We start from the raw sequence: 20973 nt of genomic DNA on the forward strand, positions 1-20973 counted from the left end.
AAACCACTCAGCACATGTTAGTTTCTGACTGATGGTGTATTTAAAATGATAACATTTAAATCTGGGGGTCTGCTTGATGAGTGTAGATTGTCTCCAAACAGTTAAGATAACCTGGGGAAACCAGACAGCTCCTATAAACCAAAGAAGAGATTCTCTCACGTAGTACTTGTTTACTTGAATGAGGAACCTTTGAAGCTTTACACATTTATTCCACAGTTTGGCAGCAGCAGGCACAAAAAACTAGAACAAACTGACCTTTCTGACTTTTATCAAAGACAACCTCTGTCCTTTCTTTGCCGTCTCGTTGCCTCTGGACTTCACTCCCTAGAGAATATAGGACTGCTTCGTTTCGTGTTTCCTTCCATTTTCCCCCTTCCTTCAGTTTGTTTCATATCACATTCTGCACCTGTTTTGAAAAGGCAAGTGACTAGTGAAGATATTCCTCACTCCTGGGAGAGACAGATGGAACCTGAGCCATGGCATCTTCATTGTGCAGGGTGACAGAAATAGCTGCCATCAAATAAGCTGTTTAGCTAAACACAGATGGTCTCTTCATGATGAGAGATGACTTCACAGAATCACAGAATCACAGAATCACCCGGGTTGGAAGGGACCCCAAGGATCATGTAGTTCCAACCCCCCTTCCTAGCAGGGCCACCAACATACATATTCAGATCAGGTTGCCCAGAACCCCGTCCAACCTGGCCTTAAACACGTCCAAGGACGGGGCATCCACAACCTCCCTGGGCAGCCCGTTCCAGGGCCTAACCACTCTCCTAGTAAAGAACTTCCCCCTAACATCTAACCTAAATCTTCCCTCCTTCAACTTAAAACCATTTCCCCTAGTCCTGCTGTTGTCAGCCCTTTTGAAGAGTTTACTCCCCTCCTGGGTGTAGGTTCCCTTCAGGTATTGATAGGCTGCAATGAGGTCACCCCGCAGCCTTCTCTTCTCCAGGCTGAACAAGCCCAACTCCCTCAGCCTGTCCTCATAGGGGAGGTGCTCCAGCCCCTTGATCATCTTAGTCGCCCTCCTCTGGACCCTTTCCAAAATCTCTATGTCTTTCTTGTACTGAGGGCTCCACACCTGGACACAGTACTCCAGATGGGGCCTCACAAGAGCCGAGTAGAGAGGGACAATCACCTTCCTGTCCCTGCTGGCCACCCCTCTCCTGATGGAGCCCAGGATCCCATTTGCCTTTTGAGCTGCCAGAGCGCACTGCTGGCTCATATTCAGTCTCTCGTCCATCAGGACCCCCAGGTCCTTCTCTGCCGAGCTGCTCTCAAGGACGAGAATGGGCAGAGAATGGGCAGATGTCACACACACACAAAAGCAAGTAGATGTGAGCCTGAAAATTCTCCTGTAAGCTGTTAACTCGATGGGAGAGAGCCTTGCTGTGAAAACAAGATTGCAAGCAGCAGTTACAGGGGTATGGGGTAACTGCAAATTGCGCCCTTTCCAAAAATAAGTTTGGTGAAAGCTCTGGAACCATGTGCAGACCTTTGCAAAAGCTGATACTTTGGTTTCCTGAGCTGATTTCTTTAACTAAAGTGAGCAGGGATATCCTTTCTATCTGAAATTCATCATCACATAAAGCTGTGAAATTCAAACTGGGTTCATAATCTGACAAGAAAATTGTCAGTATTATTACTTGGGAATCTCATGTAACTGGTGTGTTGTCTGCTGAAGGGTGGTGTGTGGCATTTCAACAGGGCTCTCCATAGCCCTGAAAACAGTGCTGCACTCCTGCAAATAAGTATTACAAATTCAAATATGCAAAGCAGTAAAAATACATTGTTAGCTCCCTGACTAAAGTGCTGAGCAGTACACTTGGAAATCACTGAGCAGAATTTCTGTCTAATTCCACAGTGTTCAGTAGTCACCAGGACTGTCATAACTTGCTCAGTGCCCTATCTACTAAATCATGTCCCTGAGCACCACACCTAAACAGTTTTTAAACACATTCACCTGCCCGAGGTACCTATTCCAGTGCATAACAACCCTTTCTGTAAAGAAGTTTTTCCTGATATCCAACCTAAACTTACTCTGGTACAACTTGAGGCCGTTTCCCCCCGTCCTGTCACCCGTCACCAGTGAGAAAAGACCAACCCCACTCTCGCTGTAAGCACCTTTCAGATATTGGAAGAGAGCAATAAGGTCTCCCATCAGCCTCCTTTTCTCCAGACTGAACAGCCCCAGTTCCTTCAGTCACTCCTCAGATGGCATATTCTCCAAGCCCTTCATCAGCTTTTTGGACCTGCTCCAGCACCTCAATGAATTTAGCATGTAATGATCTCTGAGAACACAGTGAAAAAGGTTATTCATTTCCTTTCTTTTAAGAAATTACCTACAAGTCAAATACAGCAGCATCAATTCCTGGTTAATTACCAGGAAAGGTGATGAACAGCAGGAACACAATAGGTTGAAATGGATTTTTGAATTTTCTGCCTTTTTTTTTTTTTTTTTTTTTTAATTATCTGGGGGAAAAAAAAAAAAAAAAAAAAGGAAGAAATTGTAAGAACATCATTGTAAATACAGAAAGAGATTAAAGACCACAGGAGTTTTAGAGTTTGAACCCTCAGGTCCATTTTGTCATACTTGTTAAATTGTTGCACAGCACAGAAATAATGTTTTAACCAGCAGAACATCACTCTGTATTTGCTTTAGAAAAGGAACACAAATCACAAAGTTTTGTTTTAAAATTTGTTGACACTGGAATGATGCACATGCTATAGAGTACTTGAAGTTCAGTTGTCCACAGACTTCTAAATTATGGCAAAGTCACATAATCATAGTGGTACAATGCAAAACTTGTTTTTCCCTTTTGACTGTAATCTAAATTTAAACAGTCTATTTTCTCATTTTCCTTGTTGCCATCCAATAAGGAAAATAATACCTTAAATTATGCATAGAGCAGGCAAAGAGAGATCACACTTCTTTGGATTTTCTCATTTTCCCAGGAAACAAAATACATACATCCTTGACCAGTCTGAATTATCGTTCTATATCTTTTTAATTTTTTTTTCTGTGAATTAAGTAGCCCTCAGATACACACACACATGCTGTGAAGGGTAACGAAAATTTATTAAGTGTGTTGGCATCCTCACATGAAAGGCAGTATAAAACCACGAAGCATTCTTTCATAGTACAACTTATTGATGTGGTTTCTTTTCCACCTGCCAGATTCAAATGATAACGGTATGCAATAATTTAAATTTGTAAGAATAAATTAAATTGTACTTCAATGTATTTTAAAACATATTTGTTGTATTACTACAAAAACCTCAAACAGGATACCACTCTCAGTTGTGAGTTGAGAAGCACAGCTAGTTGAGAAAGCTGTTGTTCTGGTATCTTAAGAGAAGCCAGTTTTATCAGATGGAGACAAACACAAAGAAATTTTCAGTACAAATTATTTCTGACACAGGGCACACGCATCCTGATGTAAAGGTTATTCTGTGGTGTAGTACATGAGTCTTTAGAATACACCTCTTGAACTTTTGAACAAATGTTTCTTTCACAATGGGATAATCCTATTAAGACATCCAGAGCATGGAAGGGAAGCCTAAGTATCCAAACAAGATATCAGGAAAGTTTTTTTGCATAATATTACGTCTTTGCTGTTTATATAAATTAAAATATGGTCCTTGAATCCAAAACCTTAGTGTTAATTTAGTCAGAGCATGGAATTGTAGCCTTTGAGTAATTATTAGAATATTAATAAACTTGGCTGCCTTTATTACACATGGAAAGCAGATGGAAATGAAGGTGCCGAGATAGCTGCTTACTTATTTAGGGCCTTTGGGCAATACACTATAACTTGTCAGAGTTTGAACTTTTGATCTTCAGCCATCATTAGAAGTTAGCAAAAGTCTTTGCAAGAAGCTAATGTGAAGGGGCAGAAAGAAACAAGTATGGAGGGAAAATTCCAGAGTAGATGGTTACACAACCACTTAGTGTTCTGACTTTAAGAGTTCTAGACTTAGTGAACAATGCAGAAATGGTAGCTTCTGTAAGTTATGAAGATAAGAAAGCAAAAGATACAATTTCCTGGAAACAAGACTTATTTTCCCAGTCAGTTACCAAGGACCTACATTGTTTGTTTATCTTCTACATAATAATTATCAGGCTTTTAAAAGCACATTAGTACTGTGTGTATAATCAATAAATATGAAGATGTTATAATCATGAAATAAAGGAGTTTAACTAAGCAGGTTATAATAACCAAAAAAAAAAAAAAATAATAAAATAAAATGCTTACCCACATCCTGGGCTCACTACAGAACTCCAGAAGAGGGATCTCCAGAAGAGCTCCTTTCCCACTGTTAGTCAGCTCCTACATAGGTCTAGGAGGGTCTCTCACCCTTCTACCAGCACAGGTGAATTGCCTTCACCTGTGCTTCTGTGGCTGACTCATTGCTTGCCTCAGATGATCAATCAGGCCATGACTCAGCAGTTCCCGTACACACAGTGTCTTCTCAGATTTATTAGTTTTAAGTCTAAATGGCCAAAAAGTTGATAAGCCAAGCTGCAGCAAGGACTGACTGTATGGGAACCAGTGGCAATTGCTTTGGAGGATGAAACTTGGAGTCAAAGTGCATTTGAGATATTATATTTTGTATTGCAGTCAATCATCAAATGCAATTATGAGGAACAGAAAAGAGCTGAGTATCATGCAGACTTCATGGCAAATGAAGTGAGGTCAGAGCTCCACACTCTAAGTAGCAGTCTTTTTGCCACTGTGCAAATTTTAATGTGGAGTTTAGTAAATGCTGCTATGAGATATTTTCTGCTTTGGCTGAGTGTATCCCAGGGCTCAGTGACATAACTGACCTGTCTGCTGTGAGAAGGCAAATAGGACAAATTTATTCCAAGGCCCAGGTAAGAAGCGAAGCAATGTGCTGGTTTTGTTTTCTACCAGGTGTGCTATAGGAGATATAGTATATAGTATATAGTCCTGGGTGCAGGACTGAGGAAGATGGCTACACACATACATCTGGAGCAGTTCATAACATGGGCCTTTATTGATTGAGTCAGCAGTCAAGTTACATGAAAACTCATCATTAAAGTCTGTCTTTCTCAGTCTTTGAAAGCAGAAACAAGCAATGATATATTAACGGTGTATTTCTTCAAAGTATTCTGCAGTAGGACACACCAGAATCCCAGGCCATACATGAACAAAGTCCTTAACAAAAGGGAGCCATGCACTTTGAACTGTGGGCAGCTGGTGCAGCTGAGCAGTGGCCCAAAGTCAGTTAAAGGGGTGCTTTACTCTGTGGCAAGGGAGGAAAATGAAGATGAGGGTTCATAGTTGGCCAGACTTGTGTCCTCATTTCATTCCATGGCCAGACTCAGGCTAAATATGAAATTGTTGCCTCAGCGTATTTTTGATATTACTGTGACTAATTCTTCTTACAGTTCTATTCCAAAAATTTGTTTATAACAGTAAGACCATGAAGGAAAAGGAATTTTGCTACTTACACTTCAATACATTCTTCATTCTTGCTGCTAGGCAATCAGACTGGAGCAGCAACACTGGAAGATAATTTCCCCAGGAGATACGTATCAATGTGTATCTGCTAAACAATGTAAGGTATTAGATGTCATTTCCTCTGTTTGAGTGACATTCCTGACTAGCTTAACTTACCCCTTCCTCCATTTCATAATGGCAAGCTTATACATTCTCTAAAGGGATGACAATATTTAAAAGTACTAACTGCTTCATCCTACGTACACCGTGGTTCCCACTGCCACCCTCACTTCAGACTTAATCACGTGGATCAATGTTTGTATTCTTTTGGCAAAATTACTGAAAGCATTCCAACTATCTGAGTGAACACAATGTCTCGTTACTCATGATTGCTATCTTCAGGTATCAATTCCTTTCTTTAAACTGCTTCTGCAAGGTGTCATTTTAGCTGGTCTGAGGACTCAAATCTGTAGCTTACCTTGAGCTACCAAGTCTTCATCTTGGCAGTCAAAGCTTCCCATATTGCCTTCATATGCACTCCATTCTTGGAAGGAGCAATTCCACAAATAGCACTAGCACATGTTTAAATCCCTAGCACATGTTTAAGCACATCTTTTCTGAGGAAAGCACATGCTTAAAATTAAGCGTGTGGCCTAAGTAATTTGGTGAATAATGATGATTTCCTAAACTGGGGACAGTAGGAAGGAGAGTCTGATAACCATGTCCAAAAGCCAGCTGAGATTGTTTCAGTGATGTGGGTACCATTTGGCTCTGTACCAAAGCTAACAAGATGTCTCCTGTAAATCACTAAGCAACTGTCAATTAGTAATGTGTGCTGGCTGTTTGAAACTTGCCATATATTTACTTTGCTAACTGAAATTTTATTTCTGGTTTAGTTTCTTCCTTCTTGTTTTTTTTTTTCTTTATAGTACAAGGTTGGTCAAAAGCGAGTGGAATGAAAGAAGGACCTAACTCTTTGCAAGAGCCTCAATAAGGTTTCAGGAAAAGTTTCAGTTTGCTTTTTGTTTAATGTTATTTTCATAAATGTTCCTGAGACTGAGGAAAATGAACCTCAATCCTTTAATGAGTTTGGGCTTCCTGAGTTTTCCCCTTCCCTGCATCTGAAATACCTTTACCTACCTCTAGTCAAAAATGGAACTGTTTTGGGTTTTGTGGTTTCACCATCATTTCAGGATTTTATTCATTGACTGATGTTTACAGTCTCCCATCAAAGGTCAAAAAGAATCTTTTCTTTCTTTCTGTCTTTTCTGTTTTTGTTTTCAGAAACGGAAGACGGGAAATTATCTCAGAAGAAAAATTACTTCTTAAATTAATCAAACTATCATGATTGAGTCTGTTTGTTTGTCCATTAAAAAAAAAAATGAAGCAGATCAGTTTTTGCCAAATAAAACACTCTCAGCTATTTCAATTACTGTTTTAACTGGCCAAACCTGCCTGTTAGATTAGCCTCTAATCTGTACAAGAATGTAGTTTGGAAAACATGAGACACGCACAAACTGAGGACTACGTTCATCACTTCACTTCTGGTCCAAGTGTCATCCCATGACAGTGAAAGTAGCAGAGCTTATGTCAGTTTCCTTTCATAGATTCCATGCAAGACACAATGCCTGCATCATTGTAAGAAAAAAATACTGAAAGTGAAATCTGAAAAACTCTGCAAAGCAGGCATATTTAGAATTTTTTCCGCATTATCAGAGCTGCTGTCAGGCTGAGTTTAGGAACTGCTACAAGAAAATCCTGTGAATCTTCATAGAAAACCCTCTCCACAATTTTAAATAAGGATCTACTGTCTCCGTTAATGTTCGATTGACAAAATTATTTTGTGAACATGAACAAGCTGTAACTATGCTGAGCTCTCCTATAATATAAGGTTTGCATCCACATTAGACTGCTTTGCTCAGAAGGTCTGGCTTCTTACTATGTGCCCTGTCTAACCATTTAAGCTTGAGATAATAATTGAAGTTAGAAAAAAGCCCAACCATATTACTGCATTTTGGGCAAACAAAATTGTTTTACAACAAATCACAGAAGTAGGGACTTTAAAATATTTGCAGCAGTCTTCCCTTCTGCCACAGACTTCCTGCATTTTAGGCACATTTTAGACCTGCTTACAGTGGAAATGCTAAGATCCCTCTGCTATATCTTGTCTGTATTTTCAGTTTGTTTTGTGTATGAATATGGACAAATATTATTCTTGAATAAAGCGAGAGAAATTACATGGAAAATTGTAGCATTTGTACAGGAGTTATTGAGTCTATTGCATTAACTCAAGGCCTAGAGATGTGCTTTGCCAGCCTGATTTGCTGTTCAGTGTGACTTTTTTTTCTCTTCCTTTTTTTGCTGCTTTCTTATAAGATTATGGCTCTATCTTCCCTTTTTAACAATAACCTGGAAAGATATCATAGAATCATAGAATGGTTTGGGTTGAAGGGACATTTAAGATCATCTAGTACAAACCCCCCTGTAAGCTGCTGTAAGCAGCCCACTAGACCAAGTTGCTCAGAGCCAGCCTGGCCTTGAATGTCTCCAGGAAGGGAAATCTACTATCTCTCTGGACAGCGTGTTCCAGTGTCTCACCACTCTTGCAGTAAAAAATTTCTTCCTAACATCTAATCTAAATCTACTGTCTTCCAGTTTAAAACCATTTCCCCTGTCCTGTCACTACCTGCCCTTATAAAAAAAATCCTTCCCCAGCTTTCCTGTAGGCCCCCTTCAGGTACTGGAAGGCCGCTATAATATCTCCTTGGAGCCTTCTATTCTCCAGGCTGAAGAGACCCAGCTCTCTCAGCCTGTCCTCATAGGGGAGCTGCTCTACCCTTCTGATCATCCTTGTGGCCCTGTGTTGGACCTACTCTAACAACTCCATGTCATTCTTGTGTTGGGGGGCTGAGAACCAGATGCAGAACTCCAGGTGGGGTCTCATGAGAGCAGAGTAGAGGGGCAGAATCACCTCTCACAACCTGCTGGTCACGCTTCATTTGATGCAACCCAGGATATGGTTGGCCTTCTGGGCTGCAAGCACACATTGCTGGCTCATGTTGAGTCTTTCATCAACCATCACCCCCAGGTTCTTCTCCTCAGGGCTGCTCTCAAGCCATTCTCTGCCCAGTCTGTATCTGTGCTTCAGAATGCCCCAACCCAGGTGCAGAACCTTGCACTTGGCCTTGTTAAACTTCATGAAGTTGTCATGACCCCAACTCTCAAGCCTCTCCAGGTCCCCCTGGATGCCATTCCTTCCCTGTAGCATTTCAGCTGCACCACTCAGCTTGATGTCATCTGCAAACTTGCTGCAGTTTGCTGCATCTGCAAACGGTGCACTCGATCCCACTGTCCATGCTGCCTACAAAGATGTTAAATAACACCAGTCCCAACACCAGTCTATGAGGAACACCTCTTGTCACTGGTCTCCACTTGGTCACTTAGCCATTGACTGCAACTCTCTTCCTTTCTCCACTGATGCTGTAACTCCATCATAAAAAGCCACCAAGTTAATCAAGTATGACTTGCCCTTGGTGAAGCCATGCTGGTTACCATCAATCACCTTATCTTTATTTTCCATGTGCCTTAGTAGGGCCTTCAGAAGGATCTGCTCCATAATGCCACTTGGCATTCTTGCCTGCCTTTTTCTTTCTCAGGATGAACTTCTGGTCTTGGAGGAGATGGTCCTTGTATACTGACTGCCTTTCTTGGGCCCCTCTTCCCTCTCTTGGTCCTTTTCACACCCAGATATTTCAAGCAAGATTCTAATCACTCCTTAGGCAAAGCCAGAGTGGAAATAGCAGCAAGGAGATTCCATACAAGTTCCTGAAAAGGTCAGGGAAAACACTTTTTAACAGTTTTCGCCATGATGGACAGGGAAAACAATGCCACAGAGAAACTAGTCAGAGGTTCAGGTCTACTTAGAACTAAAACATATTTTCTAAAAAGTGTTAGCACTTCCCCACACTTACTGCCTATTTCTTTTGCATTTTATGCATGAACAGATACACATCATGTTTACAAATATTTCACTGGTCTGTAATATTTGCTGATGCAGGTACATACATGGACTGCAATCCATATAAGCAAGTCATCTGCATGGAGTAATATGAAGCAGAACAATGGCAAAATGCAGTTTGTAGAGTATCAAGTGGAATATATAGAGTGTCTAGCATGTTTTTCTTCTGCTTTTTGGGACACTGAAATTAAAAAATTACTGAGAAGCTCATAATGAACTGGCAATGTATAAATAAAATGCAGTGCAATTGCAATTGCAATAAGCTGTCACAAGCTATAATTTCATTTGGTGATCTGTCTTGAGTGATTTGTTGAAGACCATGTTTTATCTGCCTGGAGTTACCATATAACAGTGTACTATAGCCAGCATGTTCAGACAGTGGGGAGCTTTCTCATCACATCAAGGGCAGCATCAAAACCCATACTGCACATCTGCGACTTGCTGCTTGATCAGAGTAAAAACTTTTCATGGAAGATTGTTAAATTTATGCCTTCATATTTTGGAGTAGAGTGGGCTAGATCATATGTTTCATAATCTTTTTTTTTTTTCTGGATCCCTGCTTGAAGCACTGAGGATTTGAGGTTTCCATTATATGTGACCAGCTGTCAGATGTTTCAGTCCAATAATGTTTGAATGTATCAGCCAATTTCAAACAAGCTCAGTAGATCTATAAATGGATTGTCTGTAAAGAGATATGATACAGGTGCAATAGATATGATGTCTAATCTTTATGTTCTTGTTGTGGGGAGGCCGTGGGGAGGTAAACACCATGTAGTGCAACCAGAAGGGAGATCTGATGAAAGACCTGGTTTTGTCAGAAGTGCCAGTAAGATTTGTATTTCATTTTGTATCAGAAGCTTCATGTCTCAGTCATAGTTGCTTTCGTGCGTGACTGGGTTTGCAGAAGTGTGGATGCTGAAGCTTTAATAATGGTCAACACATACATTCAGTCAGAGAGGCAGCAATATCCTGTTGATTGCTTTCATATCCTCGGATGTAAAAGGTAAACTTGAAAAGTACTGTGAAACTTACATTGCATTTAGTTTCAATAAGGGTTAAATCCAAACTGAGCTGCGGTTTTTTTCTCTCGGGAAGTGGGAATTTAGAAAAATTTACAACAATGAATTATTACAAATAAAAGTGCAGTGAGCTAGCATCCACTCCCTGACACCCCTTATTGTTACTTGTGCCAGCAAGATTTTTGATCACACAACACTTTCTCAGCTGAACAGCCCGGGGGAATCATACAGGCAGATAGCTTACAGCAAAGTCTATCAATCAGAGCCTGAAACTGTTGCAGTTTCACCTTTTGACCTGCTCAATACAACATTAAAATCACTATTTCTTTCATGAATCTTTGCAACACGTTTTTTAAAGCCAGTTCAAAGTTTTTTTCTTTCTAAAACAAAGAAGCATTATGAAGTCAACAAAACTGTTCCCACATCAAGGACAGATTCCCTTGGCATGCAACTTGCTCCAAAGAAAGACATTAACCACTGAAACCTAGCTGCCAAAAAGTTTCATACAGTGTCTGTATTCACACGTGCCTATTCCCAGAAATTTTCTGAACTAAAAGGACAATGTACATGACCTGAATCTTTAACAATTTTTTTTTGTTTACAAATACTTAGTATGTGAAAGATTATGATAACAATAGAAGAAATCGTGAAGATAGGTTTGGAATTTCTCTTTATTGATTCCACTTTTCTTGGTATCATTATTATAGTGGCAAGCACACGATTAAAGGAGGTGCCTTCAAAATTTAAGCAGGACAGAGCTACATAAACTTTTGAATTTCAAGAAAAGCTATTCGGATCCTATGCAAAGAAGGACAAAATTTCTGTGTGGTTGCTCACTTAGAGTTGGAGGAAAGGAGGCAAAGAAGAATCAAAAATTGTGCTTTTGGATAACAAGTAGAATGGAATTCTTGGCAACCGTAGAAAATGGGAGTGGAAAGGGTTTTGGAGGTAAGATAAAAAGGATTGGTTTTGGTTAGACTACACTTGAGTTGACCTTCAGCCATTCAGGATGCAATGTCTGAAAAAAAAAAGAAGAAAAAAAAACACAGAATGCCAGACTGAAAGAAGATGAAGAAGGAAAAAGACATTTTCTGAAGCAGATTTGTTAGCTGAAAGTTAATAGGTAAACCTGTACAAATGGTGACATACAAATGGTGAATAAAGGGGAAGGAGAGATGAGCAAAAAAAAAAGCCTTTGAAAGAGGATGAACATTCACAGCTGACAGTTGCTAATGACAGACCTTCATTTCACTGAGGTACAGAAATACCACATGACACCAGCAAATCATTTAATTTAGGAAGCAGCTGTATTTAATTAGAATCTAGACTACTGAGTGAGGTGATAAAGATTAACCCAATTTAAATCAAAGGTAGAATAGTTTCAAATAACTCATTTGAGAAAATACAGATTCAGTCACTACTGAAAGAGATGGTGAAAGTAATGTAGTCTCTGCCAAGAATTATTCATTCAGGATTAACAGTTACTCATATCAGAGGAATATTTATTAGCTTAGTTCACACTCTTAGGACATATTTTTAGATTTCCAGATGAAATATGTTAAAAGAATGAAAAATTGTCTTAGTTATATGTAATTGTTAATGAAGCAGGAATTGTCTTTTCAAAGAGATATGTAATGACATGATTAAATATATTCTAAAATTGCTTTTGATTACCTACTTAAAGTTGATCGTTTTTGAGTTGCTATACTCAAATAGATTAAAATTCTTCTTTAGTCTTCATGTCTAGGAGAACTGTACACCTTGAGAGCTTAACTTAGATGATCAGGAATGTAGTAGTACAGTGTGTATTTATACACCAGCTAGAAGCCTAGTGTTCATCTAATTGCTTATGTGAAACTAGACCCACACTCAGATATGAAATTGATGATGAATAAACACTAAACTGCTTCAACTGCACTGTCCTTAAGTATTACTTTAATCAGCAAATAGTTCTGTTTGACCCAATTGGGCCCAGTCTGGTGAACATTTGGTTACGAGTAGCTTCAAAATGGATAGGCATAGGGTTCACAATTTATTCAGTGCTAGAAAGTACCTTCCACGCACAAAAGCTGTCAAATTTTTGCATTTTCAAAGCAGCACAATAGCATTTAGGGAATGGCTGCTTTATTAGCATATTGTATATCGTCCATACTACATGTGCTTTTAGGGAATCTATTCCGTTTTTTTTAATTATTATTTTTATTTGTAAAACTAGAGTTTAGTACCTTAACACTATTTATAAAGCTGAACATTTTAGCATGCAAAGCAGTCAGGAACATTCCATAAGCATCTGCTGGGACATGGGCTACTGCTCTGCCAACTTTCTGTGGGCAATATTTTTTTAATGCAATGAAGAGAATTCCTTTGAAAGGAACAGGCAAATATATGTGTGTAGTTTACATACTTTTGCGGTTCACATATTTTGTGGCTAAAAATATCCAGAGTTCATATCCCACCTTCAGATTCAGACTTGGAAGCAAATCCAGCTGCAGAGTGCAGCTCCTGTGTGTGGCTCATCTTTTCTTCTGTGTGAAAATAATTTATTTAAAAAAACAACAACAACATAAACATGAAACCTTAAACCTTGGATTCTGACTTGGCATGACTCTTCCCTACATAATTTCATTTCAGAATCTGCTCCATCCAATCATCTCTATATAAGGGTAAACATACAAAGCTTGGACAGCAACTGAAAAATTACAATCTGAAGACTTCCTAAAATCTGATATTTGGACCTGACCAAACCAAAGGAAAATATATCACTTGGCCTTAAGCATGGCAACATCACAGGAATAGACTTAGATTTCTGGCAGGTTCACTTGCTTGTTCATACTGTCACAATAACTTTCTTAATGTTGAGAAACAAAACTTACTTTTACAACTAAGCTCAAGTAGGATGCTTGCAATTTCTTGCAGTACTTCTACAAGTGGAGATGAGTCTTAGTTCTTTTACTACCTCTAGACAAGGTCAGAAGAATGAGGAGTACTGTTAGAAACTAAGAAGTTACATTGTCATTTTCAGCTATATTATTCCTTGCTAGTATATGTATAGTTTATGAAGACATGCTCACCCCTTAAGGTGGGAATGTTTGTTCTGACCAATTCTCTTTCATGAACAGCTAATATGTCTCCAGAATGATGCTCTGAAGAAAACCTCTGAAGAAAAGAAAAAGAATACATGGCTTGTGTAGATGTTTGTGCAATGATGTGAACAGTGGGACTTTTTTCAACCCCAATCGGATGACAATTACCCATGTAGGCTGAAACTCATAAAGCTAAACAGAAATTCAACTTTTTTTTTCATTTGTCTACAGCAACTAATCATGATGCTTTCTTTGGCACATCCCCTCTTTTAGCCCAGCCCCAAGCTTAATTTGATTGGGAAAATGGTATGTGCCCATTTGTCCAAAGGTCATTAGGGTGTGCTGCTGTAAGATCAGGCAACAGTGCTTGCTCTTGATACCCTGCTGTGTGTCCAAAGGAGCTGGACCAGGTAGCCAGAACAGATTCTACAGATACCCTGGGCTCACTGCACAAACTATCAGGAGTCAGTTTTTGCATCTAGTCTGATGTACCCAAACATAATTCTGATCACATGTGTTACCCATCTGCACAGTGCATTCACATATAGATTCAAGTCCAGGATTTCCTAGATGGAAACATGGGAGTACTTTGTGTACTCACACTGAAGTAATCATTATTAGAATTGATGACCTGAATCCATGCCTGCCTTTCTGAGTACACAGACAGGAAACTAAATTGGCTTTCATTAACATAGCTGCATGTGCTCATCCAAATACAAAACAAAATATTGCACAACTTTCATACTGTAAAATATTCACTTATCTTTTGCAGAATCTTACTGTCAGCTAACAAATGTATTTAGTCTCAAAAAAGGGTAAAAATATCCCAGCTTTTCTTGAACCAGAAATATAGTTTACATTGTTTTTTATTTCTTTTTGTACTGTTTATTCTCATTAAGTTCTTCTCTGACCCCAAGGTTCAATTTCCAGTGTACAACTTGCATCTGTTGATTTCATCATGGGAAATAACTTTTGTTTATTTTGACAGAAAAGTAACATCAGAAGATTGCTGTTTAGCTGGCCATACTTTCCATCAACAAATTCCAAACAAACTGATAAAAAGGTGCCATAATTCTCTTGTCCTCTGAGATATTCAATTCCTACTCTTTTACCATCCTTTACCATCTCTAACTGGGAAAATTATGTACATATTTCCCCTAAAAAAAATGGTCTCTGATGGCTAAAAAAGTGGTTCAGGCTTTTGCATTTCAAATCTACAGACTATGAGGAGATCCCAGATTCATTCCCAAAATGCAGGAATTTATTTACTAAGATGCTGAAAGTATGGTAATGTTCTTTCCAGCCTGAAACAAGAGGAACTGAGTTAAGAATGAAGAGCAGTTCTGGTGGGAAAATGATTCAAGAAAGGGTCTGCTGTCTGAACAAAAGCAGGAGGTATTCTGAGCTACATGTCTGCTATTAAACCATATAGACCACATGCACATGCGTTCAGTGCTGAGGCTGACAGATAAAACATAGTAAGAGAAGTCACCTGGTCCGACCTGTGGCTTCAAGAGGACATTGTCTTTGTCCCACCTAGCAAATGTCAGAGTATTATGTTCTCTACGATCTCCACTAATGCAGATTTCCTAAACCTGCCAGATAATCTAAGTTTCTCATTTCCTTTATTGTAAGAATATCAAACATATCTCCAGTATGGACTCCCTTACTGCATTTGAAGTCAAAGAACGTTTTTACAGCCTAGCAATGAGAACTGAATATCCCCTTCCTAGATTTTTTTCATAGATTTTTTCCCAAGATTTTATCACATCCACTCTCAATCTTCTGTTCTGGAAGCTAAACAATTAAAAATTTCCAACATTTTCACATCTGACATTTTTAAAAGACTGCAAATTACTCTCACTCTGGACTTTCCTCAATTGTTTGACCTGCTAAAGAGAAGTTCCAGAGCAAGGTAACATCACAGGGTTATTGATCATATGCTACCAGCTAAACAGTCTGCTTCTATTTTCACCAGCTTCCTTGCTTTGACTAATTCAGAAAGGCATTACTGATACTTTCTGGCATCCACGGCTTAGACTATGTCAGATTTCTACATGGGAATCTGGGGAGTGTCAGGGCGCAGAGTTATTCTCACTTGAATTTCTTAGGAGGACAGTCTTTCACAAGAACATCCACTATGCTTCAGTAGCAATTTAAGTTTGAAGATCTCTTTTTGCCTCCCAAGAAAATTTTCACACTTGTCCACCCAAAGAAGTAAGTTGGCTTGCTTTTGGAAAGAAAGAAAGAAAGAACAGGAAAAACAAGGAAATACCTGTGATTGCAGACTTGATTGCAGGTGGCATTTATTATCAAGAAGATTCCTCTCTGAAAAGCATATCTAAGAGGACCATGAAGAATACTGTACATAAAATGTAGAGGAAGGTGTTCAGGTGAATTGCAGTTACCCTTGACTGTGAACTCTAACCCTGACTTCATTCTGTGCCTTAGGTTCTTGCTAGGTATACCATCCACTGTCTTCCCTAAGACTTAATCAGATTGTCTTTCAAAAGAGAAACTGTTACTTTGACAGGAAGAGGGAGGAGTTAGACTCAGAGCAAACACAACACAGGTGCAGCCAAAGACCTGGTGAGTATCTTTGATCCATGGCAGGCATTTTGGAAATGCTTCAGAAAAGTATCATTTTATTCTGCAAAGCTATGTAAGTGCTGAAGAAAATGCTTAATGAATAAAGATTTTTTTTTTTTTTTCTCTTGGCTTCCAGTAAAACAGGTACAGATTTTTAAACTTGGGCTATCATTGTCATCTGCAGAAATCAGCAGTATTCCAGGCACTGATACGTGATACCTGCCTTCTGTATAACAGGGCATTAGGCAAGGAACCGTCTTTTGTTTCCTGCCCAACAAACAATGATCTGTGAGACTGAGTTTACCAGTATCATTCTGTGACTCTGAAACTATTAATATTTCTATTAGTTCTGGGGTTGGTTTGGTGTTGGTTTTTTTTTTTTTTTTTGGTTGTTTTTGGTGGTGGTGGTGGTGGATTTTTTTTTTTTTTTTTTTTTGCTTTTTTTTTTTTTTAAATTGATTTCTCTTTTCCATTTTCTCTGTCACAATAAATTTTTCAAGGCAAAGCCACATAATTTTTTTTTTTTTACTCCTATGGACATTTTCTTTTCCTAGCCAAACCTGCTGTCTTAAGCATCACTTGGTCCTTTTCAAAAAGTAGTAAAATCAAACCCAGTTGGGAGGATCTTTAAACAGCGCTAACTGGATTTATACCGGCCTAAGGGGGAACGGGAAAGGGACTTCCACAGACAGTGGAATATAGATGTATCTTTGGCATGAAAGGATATTTTTGTCCTACACATAGTGGAAGTGCAAGTAACTGAAACACAGTCCCTGCAGTTCCAGAGCTCAGCTCTGCACCTATAGCACACCACCTGTCTAATACTGTACTTCAGAACATATATGTCTTTGGATTGTGGCTGATGTATTTATGGCCATAACAAACCAGATTGCAAAACAAGCACAGGCATACCCAGTATCATTAAAACAGTGAGCATTATTTGCAGTGTCAATCCATCTTGTTCCATTCTGTTTCACATTTGACTCTCCAGCACATGTATATCTAGTTTACCTCTTTTTTTGCTGATTCTAAGACCTATTCCCAATAGCATTGTTATAAAATGAGAAATTCTTCCAGCAGCATTTTTCACAGGCTTGATGGCTGGTATTTTCAGTGCATTTAGAGCATGCCACCCCTCCAAGAACCTTGACGTGGACCAAGACTAGCAAACCACCATCTGTACTTAAATAGTGAAATGCCGTTCAATGAAGTATTGCCTCAGAGCAAATCCCAGACACTGCCTTTCTGCATGCATGTGAACTTTGCTGCTGGAGGAGCTCATCAGTCCAATCACATTTCAATCACTATTTTTTAATGCATTGAATCCACCATTCCAGAAAAGCTGTGGTAAACCATTCAAGATTTTCTCTCTATTTGTTGTTGCTTGAAATAACAAGAATCAGCGTGACTAATATATAAATCCAATAAGCTCTCTATATAAATCAGTTCAGTTGCACAGAAGACATAAAAAATAGTTAACAAAGGATCTTCACAATTTATAATTCAACAGGCTTTAAAGTTATGGCAGTGAAGTTTCATTATTTCTCTTGGTTGGTCCTGAAGATTATTACCCAGTCAAAACTGCACCCCATTCAGGAATGCTTGTCTGGTAATTTCAGACAATAAAATGTCATATTTCTTGTCTGAGCTATAACAGAAGTGAACACATCAGCAGAGGGTCAAGGGAATGACATGCCATTACTGCAAAAATTTTCTCCTATGGCTACTCTTTATTCTCCCAGTGGGATTCTTCCCAGGATAATGATGGAAATCTGTTTGCACATGAACTGCTTCCCTTTTAGTTCTAGCAGGAATCATTCCTGCTCTAAAGACCCCAAAGTCAAGTGAGCTGAACTCTTTTGGAGTGGGGCTCCAGTGCTCACAGCTTTTCTATTGAAAACCCATTCTTTATAGGGTGAAAGAATGGAATTTTCATAAAATTGGTTCATCATAGTTACAGCAAAACTGAACTAGAAAGCAATTCAGAGACATGGGAAAGAAAATGCAGGCATAAGGTGCTCTGTTTTTAAAGGGCTGTGAATAAGCTAATAATATTGATTTAATAGTGAACAGAAAATAGGTGCATATACTATGCAGATCAGAATGAATTTCCAAATGCAGTATGTGGACAGCCTTGTAACATGGGCATACCCTATGTGTGGCATCTGTAATGGAAGCTTGACTTATACAAATAAGAAATGCAGGCTTAAAAAAATTATTTATTGTACTGATTTAGTTGACAGAGTAGGGAGATACCTTTGTCAGGTGGATCCACAAAAAAACAGTAGAAAATGCCACCCCATTGCAGGCACTGTAGTACAAGGAGCTAACCATCGTCCAGGTGTCTTGATAATCCATTGCTGACACTTGTGGTGCTTTGAGATGTAGCAGCTGCAAGAGGGGCTGCTGCTGTGCCAGGTCCTCCTCGTCCTGCCCTTTCCTATACTCATAACTTTCCAGACCCTCCAAACCATCTGTCTCACTTCTCCACCCAACTGTCAGTTCCTCCTTCATCTGTCCCAGCTGTATCATTTCACCTATAAAACACACTCCACCCACCTTACATCAGGCTTTCAACACCCATATTCCCTTTGCTGTCATGTGCCTGACCTCAGAAACTGAGTGAGAAGTACCATCCATGAGATGTCCTGGCAGCAGGCTCTAGCCGTGGGGCTGCCAGTGGAGCTAGCTGGCTGCAGGTCATCACCAGTAATGGATTTCAGTGGGGAATACAGAGGAAAAAAGCTCAGCAATCTCAAAAACAATAAAGCATTTATAGTTTTTTCAGTGACAAAACCTGTACAGACAGATAATTGCATATCATTATTTCTGATGTTTTCTATTACTTTCACTACTGTCCAATGTATTTGTGTTGCTTTTTTTTTTTTTTTTTTTTTTTTTTTTTAAATACATCAACACTATTCTTTAAATATACTTTGCAGTACAGTGAAAAACAAGCAGGAGATGCCAATACTGTGTTATGAACTCACACCCTGAGCTTTAGCCCGCACCAAAACCTAAGCTGAGGGCTTTGAAAATAGAACAGGGCAGTTGATCAGGGTTGAACACAACGGACAATTGTCTTCCAGGTGTATTCATTTGTCTCCACCAAGCAACATTCCACAGAGCACAAAAGCCTTCAGTGTGGGGACAGTTAAGCATAACAAATGACATACCAGACTTCCCCCCCCCACCCCCCCTTCCCGTCTTTGATGATTGTAAGAGGCCTCTGTGCCATAGTTATTGACTTTGCTATCTTTGTGTTATTCTGTTAAAATGCATTTAGTGTGTTGCATCATTCTGAGTTCTGCTGCAGGATTTGTGCTGGAAAGTATGGAAACCAGAAGAGGTAGAAGGACTCTGAAATAACAATTAAACTGACACTTTCTAAAATAGTCTGTTAGTTTGTTGCCTTACTGGCTGCTACTTCTGTTGTCTCTACATTTTTTAATTTTTATTTTTAACAAAGCAAAAGTTTTTACTGTGAACTACCTACATGTAGCTCCAAATATCCACTTATTTTAGTAAAATTTATAATACCAGATTCTACTTCTAGCCAGGAAATACAAACAGAGCTTAGAGACAGCTTGTTCCCTGACCCCAAATTCATTCCATGTTGCTATAGCATCACCCCCTGAGAAAATGGGACCAGCTCTTTTCCTCTCCTTAGACCAGCTCAATGGGCTTTTGTCAGCTGTTGAATTATAGCATTAAAATTTAAATACTAGGGATTTAATGGAGGATTATTATGACACCCTGGTGCATTCTTTGTGTTGCTCTTGGCAACAAACCCAAGGAATGAGTGAAAGAAATAAAACCGAAGAGCTGTCTTGTTAAAATCATGCTGGTGTTAGGACATATTTGGGGGAGAGAAAAATGGTTCCCTAACTTTGACTGTTATTGTCACACCAAGTGGACTGAAAACCCTTTTCAGTCAGTAAGCAAGACTAGCAGCTGAACTCCATTCCAAATCTGTTGTCATCTTCTGAAAACAGGTTTCTTCTACCTTGTGAGCAAAATAAATTTGATTGACATTTGGGAAAAGGGCATTGCATTGATTTACCACTTCTACCTTCTCATCAGATAATAGCAACAATTTTATAAAGATAAGGAGTGCATAATGAAAATAATCACAACATATAATGTAAGTAATGGCCAGCATCATGCACGAAGTAAAATCTTTGACCACCTGATGCAGCAGTTTGAAGAGAGGCTGTGTTTATATAATTTATCTGTTAGATCTGATAAATATATCAATACTCAGCTATAGATATACTATGACATCTGAGAATGGGAATGTTCCTGGTTTCCATTATGACAATTTTAGATATTTCCTTTGTTGTTTCTGTAGAGTGCAGTAACTCCTATATTTTTTGTTGCTGGCATCACATATTGGAAACCAGTCATGTGTATCATACAATCACAGAATCACAGAATGGCCTGTGTTGAAAAGGACCTCAAAGATTATCCAGTTTCAACCCCCTTGCTGTGGGCAGGGTTATCAACCACCAGACCAGGCTGCCCAGAACCGCATCCAGTCTGGCCTTGAATGCCTCCAGGGATGAGGCATCCACAACCTCTCTGGGCAACCTGTTCCACTGCATCACCACCCTAGAGTGTAGTAGAGAATTTAAAAAACAACAGTAGCTACCCCATTCTCACATAAATACTTTCTTGTTTGTGCTTCCAGACTGCCAAGAAAGATCTTGATGGAGTGGTATTTTGTTCCTGTTACTTGAACATGATTTCTTGATGATATTTGTAGATCCTATATTTTAAATATACAGTTGGTTTAT

At 39.1% G+C, this 20973-nt stretch overlaps 1 long non-coding RNA gene across 1 annotated transcript; it reads right to left on the minus strand.

Annotated features, from left to right (window-relative positions):
• Positions 1-266: 266 nt before the first annotated feature.
• On the minus strand, positions 267-4316 carry LOC125689179 (uncharacterized). Its single transcript, XR_007375103.1, has 3 exons — positions 4260-4316; positions 2128-2294; positions 267-406 (listed from the first exon to the last, which is right to left on the minus strand). It is a non-coding gene; the product is annotated as an uncharacterized LOC125689179 (long non-coding RNA).
• Between the last annotated feature and the right edge of the window lie 16657 nt (positions 4317-20973).

This window comes from Lagopus muta, chromosome 2, assembly GCF_023343835.1.
Source record: "Lagopus muta isolate bLagMut1 chromosome 2, bLagMut1 primary, whole genome shotgun sequence".
NCBI lineage: Eukaryota > Metazoa > Chordata > Aves > Galliformes > Phasianidae > Lagopus > Lagopus muta.